The sequence below is a fragment of the Choloepus didactylus genome, chromosome 4 (assembly GCF_015220235.1).
Source record: "Choloepus didactylus isolate mChoDid1 chromosome 4, mChoDid1.pri, whole genome shotgun sequence".
Taxonomy (NCBI): Eukaryota; Metazoa; Chordata; class Mammalia; order Pilosa; family Megalonychidae; genus Choloepus; species Choloepus didactylus.
The window spans coordinates 39,564,469-39,580,216 of NC_051310.1; positions in this window are offsets into that span (position 1 = coordinate 39,564,469).

Here is a 15,748-nt window from a genome sequence, read left to right on the forward strand (position 1 = left end):
GGTGCTATGGAAAAGTTTTGGTAATGGATGGTGGTGATGGTAACACAACATTGTGAATGTAATTAATACCGCTGCATTACGTACAGGAAAGTGGTTAAGATGGGAAATTTTACATTGTATATATGTTAACACAATAAAAATAAAAACAAAAACAAAACAAAAAAATGCATTTTATCACCCAGCTTATACCCTATTCAAATCCACCCCACTATCCACAGAATAATGTCTTCCCCTGGAATCAAGTCCCTTCATATGGCCTCAAAGACTCTTCCAAGTTCCAGCCCTATTTTCCAGGCAATTGTTCCCCCATTTGTTCTCTGTGATTTTCTGCTGGGCCTTTACTCCTCGTTACCTCTGTCAGGAATGCTCATTTCTTCTGCATCATTTCTATGTAACCCAAGGTCTAGCTCAAAATTCATCTTCTCCACAAAAATGTCCTGAATCCCCTCAACTGGAAACAATCTCTTCCTTAAACTAATCCACTGTAGTGCTTTATCCTCACTTCTCTAGCAACAACAGCTTTATACATTTTGCCATAGTTAATCATATACACACATCTCCCTTTTAGTCTATAAGGTCTCTAAGAGCAGAAACTGCATCTGATTTTTTTCTCTTTTGATAGTCTTACAGTGCCTAGAAAATGCCTCATTCACAATAAGTCTTGATATAAATTTCTTGATCCCAGAGCTGAGCGGGTTAATGGATGGATGGAAGAGAGATTATAGGCATGAGAACCTGGCTTGGCTTTTTCAGCCAGGCAGTCATGGCAGGTAAAAAGGCTATACCTGTGAGATGAGCAGTATGTCTTAATCACAGAAGGGGAAGAATTGCTTGAACAAGTCAACCACACTGGGGGTAAAATCTGGCCATGCACGTTTACCATTGTTCATGTTGGCCAAGCTGTTTCAGTAGGAAGTCTTAAAATATGAGTAACAGAAAACCCAACTCAACCTATACTAATTTCCATTGTAAAGAAATTTATTGGCATGAATACAGGAAGTCAGAGATAGGGTAGGGTTCAGGATTGGTGCCTGCAGTCTAATGAGACTTTCCATCTCTCTGCTGTGCAATCCCCAGTGCTAACGTCATTCTAAGGTGAGTTCCTCTGGTTACTGGATGGCTTCTAGTAGTTATTGGACTAACTGCCTCCCTTTCACCTTCAACTAATTTCTTATGGCTTTTTCTTAAGGGTGAGGAAACATTTATTTCCGGAACCTCTTAGAAAACCCCTCTCTATGACGCACTGGCCCAAATTGGCTGAGTCCTGCCTGCCCCAGAACACATTCGCTGATGCGGGAATGGGATGGCATAACTGGATCAAACCATTCAGGGCTCACGCTGGACCAGTGGTGGAATTGATGGAGAATCATTACAATGCCTGTTACACAGAGGACTGTTTTATGGAGTCCACTTCCACTGAGGGTTGGCTCTTGTAACCTTATCATTGCAGACAAGCGTAAGTAATGGGAAATATGTTACTGAAAAGATTTCATTGCCACAGATCTTACAATATATCTGTTGGCCTAAGAATCCTTCAGTGCTTGTTGTGCAAATCCACTGGTTAGTCAATAGGGTTTACTGAAAATGTACTATTTAGATAGTGTTATTCTAAGCACTGTGCAAAAGTAGAAAAAGGAGACAATGCAGTGACGTTTTTTTTAAACAATAGAATGAGCATTGAGGGAAGTAGTCCTGTTTTTGAGGGCAGCAATAATTCTACTCAGTTACTTTCAAGAAGGTAGAAACTACGAGTCTCTGCCTCTTTTTTTGTCCTTTTATTCAATTCTCCTTATTCTGCCACTATTTTTCTTCTCTCTTATTCTTTGCTTATTTCAGGAAAGCTGTATAGCAGAGATTAAGAGAATGGAATCTAGAGGCAGACTTCCAGAGTGGGAATTCTGGCTTTGAGGCCTAGCTGTGGCTTTCTAGCTAATTACTTCCTTTCTCAAAGCTTCGTTTTTCATTGGTAAATCAAGACTAGTAATTGTACCTACTTCATCACCTCTCTGATTCTGCTTTATTGATGCAGCTAAAAAATACTGATTGCATGAATGAAAGTAAGAAGGCAACCACAATGATCTCAGACTTTTCTCCTGGAGTCAGGAAAAGGCATCCCTATATGGGTATTTATTTGTTCAGAAAGGGTAGACAAACAAACCTGTTTTGGTCTCCATTGATATCTTTGCAGACTCATCATCCTCATGCACGTGGGGGGAATTGAGGTAGCCAGTCTCATCTTCCATTTGAATGCTTTCTATGTGCAAGGCATTATGTACATTCATTCACTGAATACATTAGAACATTATACCTACCCACCCAGCCTTGCCCTGGACCTTCCTGGAGATGGAGCAATATTACATTGAGAACCTGTATGGCATAGACTGGGATGAAATAGAGTTATAGAGAATTCTGTAGCCATTTCTATAACCTCTCTATTTATTCCCCAACCCTGGTCTCTGATACTAGCTCCATTCCTCCGACCTCCTCTTTGTTTATACTCAGCCCTTCCTCTCTCACCACTCTCTTACTCCTACTGCTTCTTTTAACTCGCATACCTCCTCTGGTCATACAACAAGCCTCCATCCATCCAGCCTCCATCCATCAGCTTTAGGTATACCTTTAGCTCTGGGTCAAATTGAAACATAAACTTCAGTGTGCATAATTGTCCCTTTGGCAGGCTTATGTAATTAGTGGACTATTTAGTATTTAGTGACATTGGTTCTGGCCAGAAGGTACTATTTTTCTTGAGAGCATCCTTACTGATATGAAGATAGGTGGCCAATGGAAACATCCCAGGGGTTATTGAATTATAACTTCTTATCTGTATCAGTTTTAATTCTGTTTGAGAGCAGGCCTGACCTCACCCAAGTTCTTTCTCCTCTTCAATAGCATTCCCCCGCCCTTCATCTCATATGCAGGGCTGGTGAGAAACTCTAAGCCAAGTAATGTGCCTGGAGGATGATTGCTATAACATGGTCCCATTCGTGTTACTTCCCTTTAACAGCACTGCATTATAACCATGTGTACAGACCACCTTGTTCATTTGAGGGTGTTATCAGCACTTGAAGTCTGGTGACCATAAATTAGGCTATTAAAATGACCTGGCCCTATAATTGGCTTGGGGCCCTCATTCTGCCTTCTCTCTTTAGGGTCTCATTAAGGTTAAGAAGGACCATTATTATTTTAATTGGTGCCCTCTTTACCAATTTCTCCTTTACACAGAGATGAGAGGTATCTTCCTTTTTTCAGGGAAAAAAATTAAATTATAAATCTTGTACTAAAAACTTCATACCTTCACCCTTTGTAAACTTCAAAAAAGCCCTAGAGTTAGTTACTATCTTTACTCCCACTTGAGGAAAAGAGGCTCATATATTTACATTAAATTAACCAAGACCATGTAGCCAGTAAGGGGATGGAGCTGGGACTCAAACACAGGTCCCCAGTCTTTGGCACACTGTCCTGTACTGCCTTGTAAAATATGGGATGGGTTTTGAACCTAAGCCAGTGGAGATAGAGTTTGGTAGACACCAAGGCGTATTTCAGTTGCTTTCTCTGCCTGATATTATAGCTGCAGCTGTTTGGGGCATATTGTTTTAAGCCACACTTTGGCCTAAGGCTTTGGGGTCACCTAACAGTCTTTTACACAGACATTGTTTCTTTTGGATACTATTTTTGCAGCTCTGCACAAATGCTATGGAAACAGTCCATTGTATGCAGTTTTAAAAATACTTGAATAGGCAAAGTACCTCTTGGAAATAACCTTGGATACAGAAGAGAGATCCTCAATTTCTAATACAAAATTAGTAACACTCACATTTTACCTCCGATTCTAATAAAGGCTATTCCAAATCATTGTTCAAATTTTTAAATCCTATTGGAAAATAAATGTATTCATGGTGAATGCAAGGTTTTTCAGGAATTGAGGTTTACAATATACAAGAACCCAGGCCAAGGGATGGGAATACAAAGACAGATAAGCAATGTATCCTCAGAGTCACACTGCCTATAGAGCGCTCCATAACTTAAAAATCATGTAAGTTTATGACTTCTGATTACGAAAGTAATACCAGCTTATAAAAATGAAAATAATTCGCACATTTATAAATTCAGAGGAAAGTCTCCAGGAATCCCACTCCTTAGAGATGACCTCCAGAGCAGTGGTTTTCTTACCAGGGATACTTTTTTTAAAAAGAAATCATGTTAGCCTAATATGTAAAACAGAAAAAAGCACAGCTTCATCCTTCACCTCGCCTCTCCCTCCGAGCAGGGTACCTCAATAATTTAAAGCCTATTCTTTTCCTGATATTAAGATTGTTAATAGCTTTTATTTATCTTTCTTATAGGATTCCTGCATATCTTGGTCAAAGCAATCATATTCTTCGAGAAAAGGGCAGACCTGGGTAATTTGAAATAATGGGGATCTATTACAGGAGTACACAAACATGAGGGATTTGTTCCTATCAGTTTCACAGTCCCCTGAAGTTCTAGATTTTCTGATAGAAGTTTGGCTTCTTGTTTTTCTTTGTTTGTAGAATTTAAGCTTTCCCAAAGAGGTTTTGATGGGTCGCCTCGCCACTGCTCAATCTAGAATACTCCTCTTTGTTGTGCTCGCTTCCTCTGGTTGTAGAGGGTAAATGCACCCCTAGCCCAGTCAGCTGTGTCAGGGTGGCAGGGTTTGATTTCACCTGGCAGTCTAAACCACAAGTAACTGGGCCTGCTTTCCTGGAAAAGGTAGATTTTTAAGTGCTCCTTTATCAGTTCATGTTATATACTTTGATGTCATATTTTCTTTCCATCCTCTCTTTGCTTTTCAGTCTCTTTCCTGAAAGAAACAGGACCCAATTGGTGATCCCTGATTATGCTCTACAGATGGGCATATCTACAAGGACGACAAACCAGCACTTGGCGTGAATCTTGTGTGAGCATGGGCAACAGTAACTTATGATGTGAGACCAACTGCTGTAGGTACTCACTACCAGAAATCACATCCAAGTGACTCCATCATATCGAGAAGAGATTGCCCAAACTGTTAGCTGTCTCATATGGCCCTTTTGGGAAAGCTCATCTGAGCTCTCTTCCTCCATCCTTACTCCATCCTATCCCCCAAGCATCTTCCCTGTTCAGCTATCTGAGATGGTGGCTACAATGCAGAGTTGCTGTGATGGAGGTGGATTGCACATGCAACTGACACCATTGGAATGAAGCCAGGATGACTTTAGGAAGGAAGAAAACTGCTAGGGTGGGTTCCTTAGACTTCATTCTTTAACCCTTGGTTTAAAAGTCTCTTTACAAGACAGCTCTTCCCTGAGTACTCAATCTAAATTTTGTCCTCTATTATAAACTTCATGAACCCTCTACCTTTCCCAAATAATGCTTGTCAAAATTTGGCATTAATTAATCTTTCCTTCTTGATACACTTTCTTCTCTTGGCTTCCAAGAAGCCACACTATCTGGTGTTTTTTTCTACCTTTCTGATTGCTCCTTCTCATCCTCCTTTGCTGGTTTCTCCTTATTTCCCCTACCTCTAAGTCCTAAAACTCAATCTTTGGGTTTCTTCTCTCTTCTCTCCACATATACTTCCTTGGTAATCTGATCCAGAGCTAACTGCTCTCAAATTTACATCTTCTTTAAACTCAAGAGCCATATATCCAATTGTTTATAGGACATCTCTACTAGGCTATCAAAAATAGGCAAATCAGACTCTACAATAAAGTCCAAAGCAAGGTCTTATATTGCACACTCTCTTCTTCTCCTCCAAAACTAGCTCTTTCTCTACTTCGGTTAATGGCAATTGCATATTTCCAATTGCTCAGGCCAAAAAACTTGGTGCTATGCTTGGCTTAGCTCTTTCTCTCACTACACACTTTTAACTTGTCAGCAAATCCTGTCAGCTGTACCTTCAAAATATATCCAGGATTCAGCCACTTCTTACCACCCTCATTTGTCCAAGCCACCATCATATTTTGCCTAAATTATTGCAGCAGTCTCCTAACTGGGATCCTTTGTTCTGCCCTTGATTCTCTGCAGTCTATTTTCATCCCATTAGTCAGAATGATCCTATTAATATGTAAGACAGATTATGTTGCTCCTCTGCTCAAAATCCTCCTGTCATTTCCCTTTACACACCAAGTAGAAGCCAGTCCTTATTTTGACTTACCAGGCTGTGCATGATCTGCCTCCCTGTTATGTTTTCTCTCCACTCTAGCCACACTTGCCTTTACACTGGCTGTTTCCTCTGCCTGGAATCTTCTCCTCTAGACATCAACAGATATCTAGCTCTATCACTTCTCTCAAGTTCTTTACTCAAAAAGTGACCTTCTCAGAGGAGCCTTCTTTGGCCATCCTTTCTGAAATTTATCATTCTGGCAACATTTAAAACCCCCCTTCCTTTCTTTATTTTTTTCTCCTCAAGCCTTATAAAGATCTACCATACCTTATGCTTACATATTCATCTTGTTTCCTTTTTATCTTCCCTAACAGAATTTAAACCCCCTGAAGGAGAGGTTTTGATCTTTTTTGTTGACAATATTATCCCCAGTGCCTGGAAAAATGCCTACCGCATAGTTGGCTCTTAACAGAAATTTGCTGAATGATTGACTGGATGAATTGTTGTTATTAATTGATAGATGTATCTGATTCCCTTCCTAGAATGTGAACTATGTGAGACCTGAGACCAAGCCTGTTTTATTCATTTCTCTATCTCTAAAGCTGAGCACAGGGCCCAGCACATAGTAGGTGCTAAGTAAGTACTTTTTGGATAAATAATTGAAAATGTAAATAATGCCTATATTGTCAGATGGAATTTATTGGAGGGAACATGATCATGCAGATGCCTTCACAGCTATGAGGTTACCTAAGCAGTCCTCAGATTAATCTTAGAGAATAATACTGGGTATTGTTAGGCATCACTTTTCATATACACTTAGAGCCTGACAACTTGAAATGACACACAATAATGTGTGGCAGTGGCATTGCACCACGCCTGTAGTCTGGGTTATAAAGTCAACTTGTATGGCAAAAATCATCTGTAGAAAAAATTACCATTAAAAATCTCTTCAATCACCCATATAGAACAGATTACATGGTTTTATGTATTATGTGCCATCTCTTAATAAGTCCAACATAGCTGGTGTTTCCTCCAGAGTTGGAACAGATGGCAGTGGCTGTTTCTTTAGTTGAGCACCAGATGAAGTAGTTGGCTTGAATGTAAGGGCCATATTGTGGGGGGAGGGGGGGGACATTACATATCAATGCATATATTCATCTGTATTATTTTATTTTACTGAACTTACAGTTGAAGTCAAGTAACTTAAATTCTTGCCTACTGTAACTCCTCAGTACTATTTGCTCCTCAGAATTGCCAGGTCATTTTCATTGTTCACTATGGAGACAGGTGCAAAGGAGATGGAAAATAAGCCTCTTGGGCCATTGCAATGGTTGGCATGATGAACTAGGAGAATGTCAGCCATAATGATTTTCCAAATTAGAAAACCCTGTTATCTAAATTGTATACAGGTTCTAAACTTCTATAGAAATAATGAAAAGCTTGTATGGAATGCCTGCTAGATGCTTGGTATTAAGTGCTTTATGTATATTGTCTCATGAACTGCATCATGGCAACCCTTTTAAGTTTTATAATCTCTATGACCCTGCGGTGATTTTTCAGAAGAGCAAGGCAGGCACTCAGGCTTGACCCTTTGCCTGCAAGAACACACTTATATGTAGCCAATTATGGAGACACTCTGAGTCCAGGGCATGGAGCAAACATTCCTGTCATCTTCCCTTGGGTTGTCTTTCAGTCCACACCAAGTCTTCCTGGCAGGGTTGCTCGGCAACCTCTTCCCCAACCTTCCCCCAACCTTCTGTATCTATAAGAAATCAGAGTAAACCAACTTGTCCCCAGATTTCTGCATTATGGTACTTAACTTTATTGGTAGATTTGGAAAAATTTAAAAATTCCATTTTGGTGGGAACTTGTGTGTTACTTGTGAGCCAACTCATTTCAGGGATGCTTCTCTTTTGAACATGTTCTCTACTAAGTGTCCTATTTTCTACATTGGATTAATTCTTTGTTTCAGCCAGTTTTCAGTGAAAGGACTACTAATAAAGCACCATTTTTTTAAAGACAAGCAGCATTGGAATATTGCATCTTGTTCATTTTTACACCACCTCATATGATTTTTCATCTCCTTCTTTAGGTATCACATTTTATTTCATGTTTCCCCAAATCATATTTAAATATTGATCATAAACCTCGTTCATGTTACCAACATGTCTAAATCATTTTCTACTATTTTACCTTTCTTTCTTTTCTATCTCTTCTTCCCAGGAAGCTGGGTTTATTCTACTACTAGCTATTGTATTCAAACTGGGGGCAAAGACCCTATTTGGCCATAGTGGTGAAAATGGTGAGGTAAGGGCAAGAAGGAGGTAGGGATGCGGAGGGTCCACATCTCACACTTACAGATGATGACAGAAGTTCTTGGGGACTTTGAGTAGCTTTCCCATGCTACCAACTAGTAAGTAACAGAGTTGAAAATTGAGACTGGGTCAGTAAAGCTCCAAACCACCTACTGTTTCCATTAACCAATCCCACACTGCCTCCACAAAGCAGTAGAATCTCGTTAAATGCACGTACTGGGGAACGTTAATTAGCAGACTTCGTGTGAATAGATAGATTCATGCATGATTCACTAAACAGATCTGGTAGTGTGACCGTGGAAAGAGGGACCAGACTCAGAGAAGGACTTTCCTGAGATCATCAGCATCATGAATGACAAATGTTTACTCTGTGCAGGAGATTATGCTAGATGCTTTGAATGAGACACAGAGCATCCTATAAGACTGCACTCAGGAGTCTTGAAGTCCAGCTGAAGGGGAAAATTATGCATTATAAAAGTCTGGGTACCTCTGCATGATTTTTCTGTAAACCTACAACTTCTGTAATAATAATAATAATAAATAATTAATAATAATAATAAAAGCCAGGGTACTTCCTGAAAACAGAACATTTTCAAGCTGGACAATTAAGGAGAGTTTACGGGACTAATCTTTTTACAAAAGAGTGGATGATGTTTAGGGAATTGGAATGGAAAAGGATAACGCAGTACCCCGGGACTAGCAACAGAGATGTTCTATTACCCAGCCCACACAACTGCCAGGGGCAAAGGGAAGAAGCAGAGTATAGCTACTTGGGGAGGATGGATACCCCTCTCCCCCAGGAGCTGTGACTTTAGAGGGAAGGTCCCGTGGTGACCCATCAGGGAGGGATCAAAGGTAATAAATACATCCATCTCACTCTCTCCACTCTTCAACCTCTTGGTGATGTTCTCATTAGCTAAACCAAACCAGAATCTAGAGGACAAGCACCGATACAATCCCTAAAGGCCAGGCATAGAAAGGAGTGAAAAAGGGTGGAGAGTGGATCTGAAAGGCAAAGGAAAGTTATTCAGCACGTGTATTGACATAATTTTTATGAGCTGACATACCATTTAAGTGTATTGTAGAGATTGCTAATTATAAACATATTACTACAAGTTATTTTGTGAAATAATAACCTCTTTATGTTCCGTCAATTCATAGCTTCATTTTTACATATCCTGATTTTCTTTTATTAGGTTTGTTTCAAGTAAGAATGGCATAAATTAAATATTGAAATAGACTGCCTCCCTGGCTCACCAAAAGTGAAAGACAAGGTGAGCTTTCCGAATAAGCACATTTCAACTGTATTACATACGCAATGTTTTTGCTCATTTATTTTCCCATTGTGTAACTTTATTCCACTCATGCAGATTTTTTCCATGCCCTTTTCCATCATTTATCATATCTTCCTTTCTTTCGCTTTTGGTCTCTCCTTTTTAGGGCTGATTGGCTCACGCCTCCATCAACAGATGCTTGGAAATAATGCAAAATGGCATTTTACCAAGGATTTTTCTCTTTTCCTCTCTCCAGAGAGAAAAACAAAAGGGCAAAGATGGCCTAAGGGATTGGATCAGAATATTGGTTTAGTGGAATTTGCAGCTGTTTCTGGATTGCAGAAGTCGCTGGAAGGAAACAATGTACTCAGGGACTGAAAGAAATGGTTTGGCTCCAATCTGTCCCAAGTAATCTGGGGAGGAAATTTTTGTCATTGTTACAGAGATTTCTACTCGACAAAAATTTTGCTGTCTCTTCAGAGAATGTGTGTCTGGGAGAGGCACGGGAAATTCACAGAGGTATGAAGGAGGCAAAGAAGGCAAAGATAAAAGGCAAAGGCAGAAAAATAACTGACTGGTCAGGGAACAGACCATTCTTTGGGTTCTGTCCTAGACATGTAGTTCATGACGCGTTCACCATTTGTTTCTAAGAGTCTGAGGGCTGGGATGAACCAATGAGATTTCCACTTTCATCCAGCAGGCAAAATAAAGATGGAGCCTATATAGGCAGGGGGATCCTATTAATGAATGAGTAAAATAGTCTAGTGGACATCTTTCCAATGATATTCATGTAAGAGGCTCATTTGGCTTCTCATCAAGTGTGAAAGCCTAGATTTATGTTCTTGAGTATTGCCAGTTCTATATCTATATAGAATATACAAATGTGTACACATCTTTTCACTCATATGTATGTATTAGTGGTACTCTTTGAAGAAGCCTCAGGAACTATGTGTATTTCTCCCTAGGTACTATCCTTGCTGTATATCCTGTAATTGCTATGGAAGGAGGCTGTAGAACATTCTGCAGTTATGTAGCGATCAGGTGAAGTAGGCAGCTGTGGTCACCTACCCAACATTCATTCCAGCTTCTCTTGGTGGATATTTCAGTTTTCTTTTGCATTCACATATATTCTCCCGCATAGATTTTTTAGAAAGTTATTTTTGATGAAATCTTTGAGTACAGTCCACTCATTTCTCCAGTGAAGAAACTGAAGTTCAAAAAGTAAAATGACTTCTGCAATCACAGAGCCAGTCAGAGACAGAGTTGCAAATTCCTAGACTTTTCCTCTACCCATTGCTATGCACTGCTCTGCTTGTGATAAACCATGACAATAGGCATCTACCATAGGCAAAAGAGGATGGAGAAATGTCAACCTCATCTTCTGATATACATGCTAAACTTCAACCATTGGAAAGAAGACTTTGGTATTATTACCATGGAGTGAGTGTGTTTAAACTGTGACCTTCAGTGTCAATGATTTTTACATATGCTTGTTGTGTCATCTTTTAGAAAGAGCTTGAAGAGGTTGCTAGTGGGTTATGTATCAAAATTACACCTTACATATAAGCAAAGGTTACTCCCTGGGCACTTCTTGGTAAGGTCAAGGACAATTTCATCTACTCCTGGTGACTTCTCTTATAATAATCTAAAGTTCTAGTCATGCTATTGGAGTTCCCCAAGCCAAGCAAAGTTGTGAATGGTAACAGGTACTCCAGTGTGCAACCAACTTGCAAGCTATTGGTCATCTATCACGTCACCAGAAGGAAGCCTCTTTGCTCCCTTGTCTTCATAGTTACAAAATTCAGTGGTTCCCATCCTCATAGTTGGAAGGAACTCAGCCTGCCTGCCCCATTCATCTTCAGCTTCTCCTAAGACCCAATATGATGCCTGGTGCTGGCCGTCCTGAGTGGCAAGGTTGGGGGCTCTGGCAAGGAGTCTACTAACCTTTCCTCACCTGATTCTCTTCTCGTGCTTACTCAGGGCTTTCAGCTGACACTCTCCAAGATACCACCTCTTGATACTCTCCAAGAGGGAATCAAGCCTTTTGCATTCTCTCTCTGGATGCCAGCAGAGCCGAAGCCTCATATTCCTTCACCCAAGTGGTTGCTCCATACGAGACAGGGGGTTGGTAGTTGGATGTGAATTGGGAGAAGACAGCTGCAGGTATCACCCTTCACAACATCATCATCTGGCCTTGGTGAATCAAGGGTAAAAACACACTCAAATACTCAATTTAAGTGTAAGACTTTGAGCCAAAGGGATGTGGATTATCAACATAACTAAAGAAACAACTTCTTAGAGAAGATTGGAATTTGTTTGCCTGCATAATAGTTTTGGCTTTGTGACTCGAGAAGTACAGAGAAATTTTGGTGAAGCAGGGAGCCAGAAAGGAAGGGAAGAGGAGGAAAGACCTGCCTGATCCTATCTAATCCAGACTGAATCCCTCTGGTTAAGAGGAAAAGGGCAAAAGTGTTTGGGGGAGACATTTGTGAAATTCTGACAATAAACAGAATTTCAGGCAGGGCTGCATTTTGCCTTTTAGGACTCCTTTCTCTGTAAAAAAGTATTAAAATTTTTATTTTACTACTACGTTGGTAAAAAAATTATGTATTAAAATATTTTCTTTGCCTTTGAAGTTCATTTTTTTTCTGATAAAAAGTATTAAAATATTTTCATGGACTGCTAGAAGTGCTGAGGTATTTCTATGCCTAATGGATAAGTCAGCCCTGGCTTCAGGGCCCTGGGAACAAAGTGGGGCATAAAGTTAGGAAGAAGGCCCTTCTTCTAATTTCCGCATGAAATCCGGGTCCACTCCCATACTCTCATAACAAAAAGCTTTGGGAAGATCCAGAGATAGCACCCATGGCATGGACTTTGGCATCCTCATGATGGGTGGTGGTATAAATAAGGCTTCTTAAAGAGGTTCTGAGATCAACACACTGAAGAAGTGGTAGCTTAAAGTGAGAGGAGACAACCAGGGTGGAAAACTCATTATGACTGGGGTAACAACTGAGATTTTTATATTTTGAGATATTAATCAAGGCATTTTCCTCCAACAAGCACCCTTTACCTTTCCCTGTCTTTGGCATTCATTGCTACAGAGGGCAAATGATATAATAGAAAAATATGGAGATTCAAAAGCCAATACATTTTCTCCCATTATAATTATTAAGGTAGAATTTATATACAGTAAAACTTATCCCATTTAGCATGCAATTCTATGGATTTTGACAAAAGTATACAGCCATGTAATATCACATAAACTTCCCTCAACCTCCCCACCCCCATATTCCCCAGTATCTTTTTGTAGTTAGCTCTTTCCCCCACCCCAGTCTCAGGCAATTGCTGAATTGTTTTCTGCCCCTATAGTTTTGCTGTTGTCATATAAATGGAGTCATATTGTGTGTAGCTTTTTGAGTCTGTCTTCTTCCACTTAGCTTAACATATTTCAGATCCATCCATGTTGTGTTGTCAGTAGCTTGTTCATTTTTTTTTTTGCAAGGAATTTTGCACGGTATGGATACACCACAATTTGTTTATCCATTCACTTGTTGAGAGACATCTGGGTTGTTTCCAATATTTAATGATTATGAATAAAGCCACTATAAACATTTATGTACATACTAATCCAATGAATATGTTTTCCATTTCACTTGGATAAATATTCAACAGTAGGATCTCTTGATTATAATATTTTAAGTATTTGTTTAACCTTATAAGAAACTGCCAAAACTGTTTCCCAAAGTTTCTGTATTATTTTGTATTCCCACCAGCAATGGCTGAGAGTTCTGTTTGCTCCACATTCTTGTCAGAACTTCATATTATCAGCTATTTTATTTAAGTCAATCTAGTGGGTATGTAGGAGTATCTCATTGTGGTTTTAACTTGCATTTCCCTAATGACTAATGATGTTGAGCATCTTCTCATGTGCTTATTTGTCACTCATATATCTTTTTTGGTGAAGTTTCTGTTCAAATCTCATGCCCATTTTTTTTAATTGGGTAGGCCAACACTTTTGATTTGCAAGAGTCTGGGATTTTGACCATCAAAAGCCTGAGTCCATTCTAGCACTGCTCTGATAGGCTTGTAGGGGTATCCTTCTTTTTCTGCCAGAGCCAGCCATGTTTTCTTACCATCACCCCATAACAAACAAGCGAATCTTCAGGGGCAAAATAATGTAGAATGAATAAATATTTTTTTTCTAAGTGACAGAGAATCTGACCGCAAATCCATCATAAAAACCCAGCAACCCATTTGCGGGTGACTGAGCTTGTACCTCGACTTACTAGGCCTGGGCCAGGGGACCTGATATCACCCCCTGGGGAGGGTAGTAGGTACGGGCGTTAGTGCCCTCTGCAGCCCCCCGAGCCTGGGAAGCGAGGGTCAAGGCAGCTCCCTTTTCCTCACCCAAAATGCCACTGGCAGGGGAGGCTTGCCGGAAGAAACCGCCTTTCTCCCAACCGCCCTTTCCTCCACTTCCTTATCTTACCCGCACACTCCCCTGTGCCAAGGCAACTCCTGCCACCGCCAGCGCGCATGCACCGTGGCCAGAACAACTCCCTCCCGCTGCAACGGCTCCTGCGTCCTCTCAGAACCAGTCCTAGCCCCTCTCCCTTCAATATTGCCATTTTAAGGCTACTTCACCTCTTTTCCAGCCCTACCCTTCTTACCAGCCTATATAACCTGTGATCACCCCTGAATAAAGCTCTCTTTGGCGCATACTCATACTGGATGAAGAGTGTCTTTGTCCTTATCGCCGCCCTCCACACCTTGCACGCCCCCCGCCGAGGACCTGGCCAAGTCCTCCGCCTCGCCCTCGCCTCCGGGAAAGAGCCCCCGCCGCGGCTACCCTTTAAGCAGCCCCGAGAGCTGAGGGCTCCGATACCGGCCGCCCACTCCCCCCAGAAGCAGTAACCGCGACCGAACTGGTGCCCCGTGTGAGGAGCGTCTCCACACAACAGTTCGGCAGGTCGCCCGCTCGGCCGGACGCCTCTCCAGCTTCCCGTTTCCTCGCCTGCAAGGTAAAGGGCCGGCCTCTCCTTCGCCGCTTCCGGAGCCGTGGGAGGTTCACTGCTCCGAAGCCGCTCCTCCCTTCCCCCACGCTCTCTTCGTCCGGTGGGAGTGTGCGCCAAGGAGAGCTCTCTTCGTCCTCTTGTATGCGCACTTCTATGACCCCCGTCCTCCTAACGCTCTCCCTCTTCCCCCTCCATTACTTTGCTGTTAGTATTCTTTGTATCTTGTTTCCTCATTTGGCGCCGTGTGCCTCTTTGCAACCGCCCCCCCCCCGACTGCTCCCGTTGCCAAAGGGCCACTGCTTTCCGCTCTCGCCGTCTCCTTCGGCCTTGCGGCCACACAGTTTATCTCATTCTCTCTGCTCGGTAAACAACCCCCCCTCCTCCCCCCCCCTCAGCTATGGGTAATCGTCTATCTAGTGCCAGGCACCTCAAGTTCGTGCTCTAGCGGGTCTCCTAGACCACTCATCGCTACAAAGTGTCTGTTCGGCAGCTGCAAGTATACTGGGACCTCCTGCTGCCCTTTAAACCCATGGCTCACCACTTGCCATCTTTGGGACCCTGTTACTTATGATCGTCTTATTGATCAAGTCACTAACACAGGAACATGAGAGCAAGCGCTTCCCTCCCGGCTTGCTCCCCACCTTGAAACCATCCGCTCCTGCCTTCAAGGCTCCCTCCCCCCGATCAGGCCCCGTTTTAAATTCCAAGCGATGACGTCAGCCCTAAGCTGGGCCGGAAACCGCGTACGCTTTACCCCGCCCTTTCACAGGGCGGAGTTAGTCCGCCATCTTGTGCCTTTGAACCCCGCCCTTTCACAGGGCGGGGCTGATCCACCCATCTTGCGGTCTTAGCCACGCCCACCGCGCCGCCATCTTGCGACGCTTGGGGCCTCCCACTCCCGCCTCCCCCTCGGCGAGCTCCCCCTCGGAGCCGCTACCGGCAGCTCCTTCCACCCCTACCGGACTAACAACCCCCTGGCTGCCTTCTACCACCTCAAGGCAACCCTTGGGGCAACGCTCCCCCCTACCCTCACTCCCG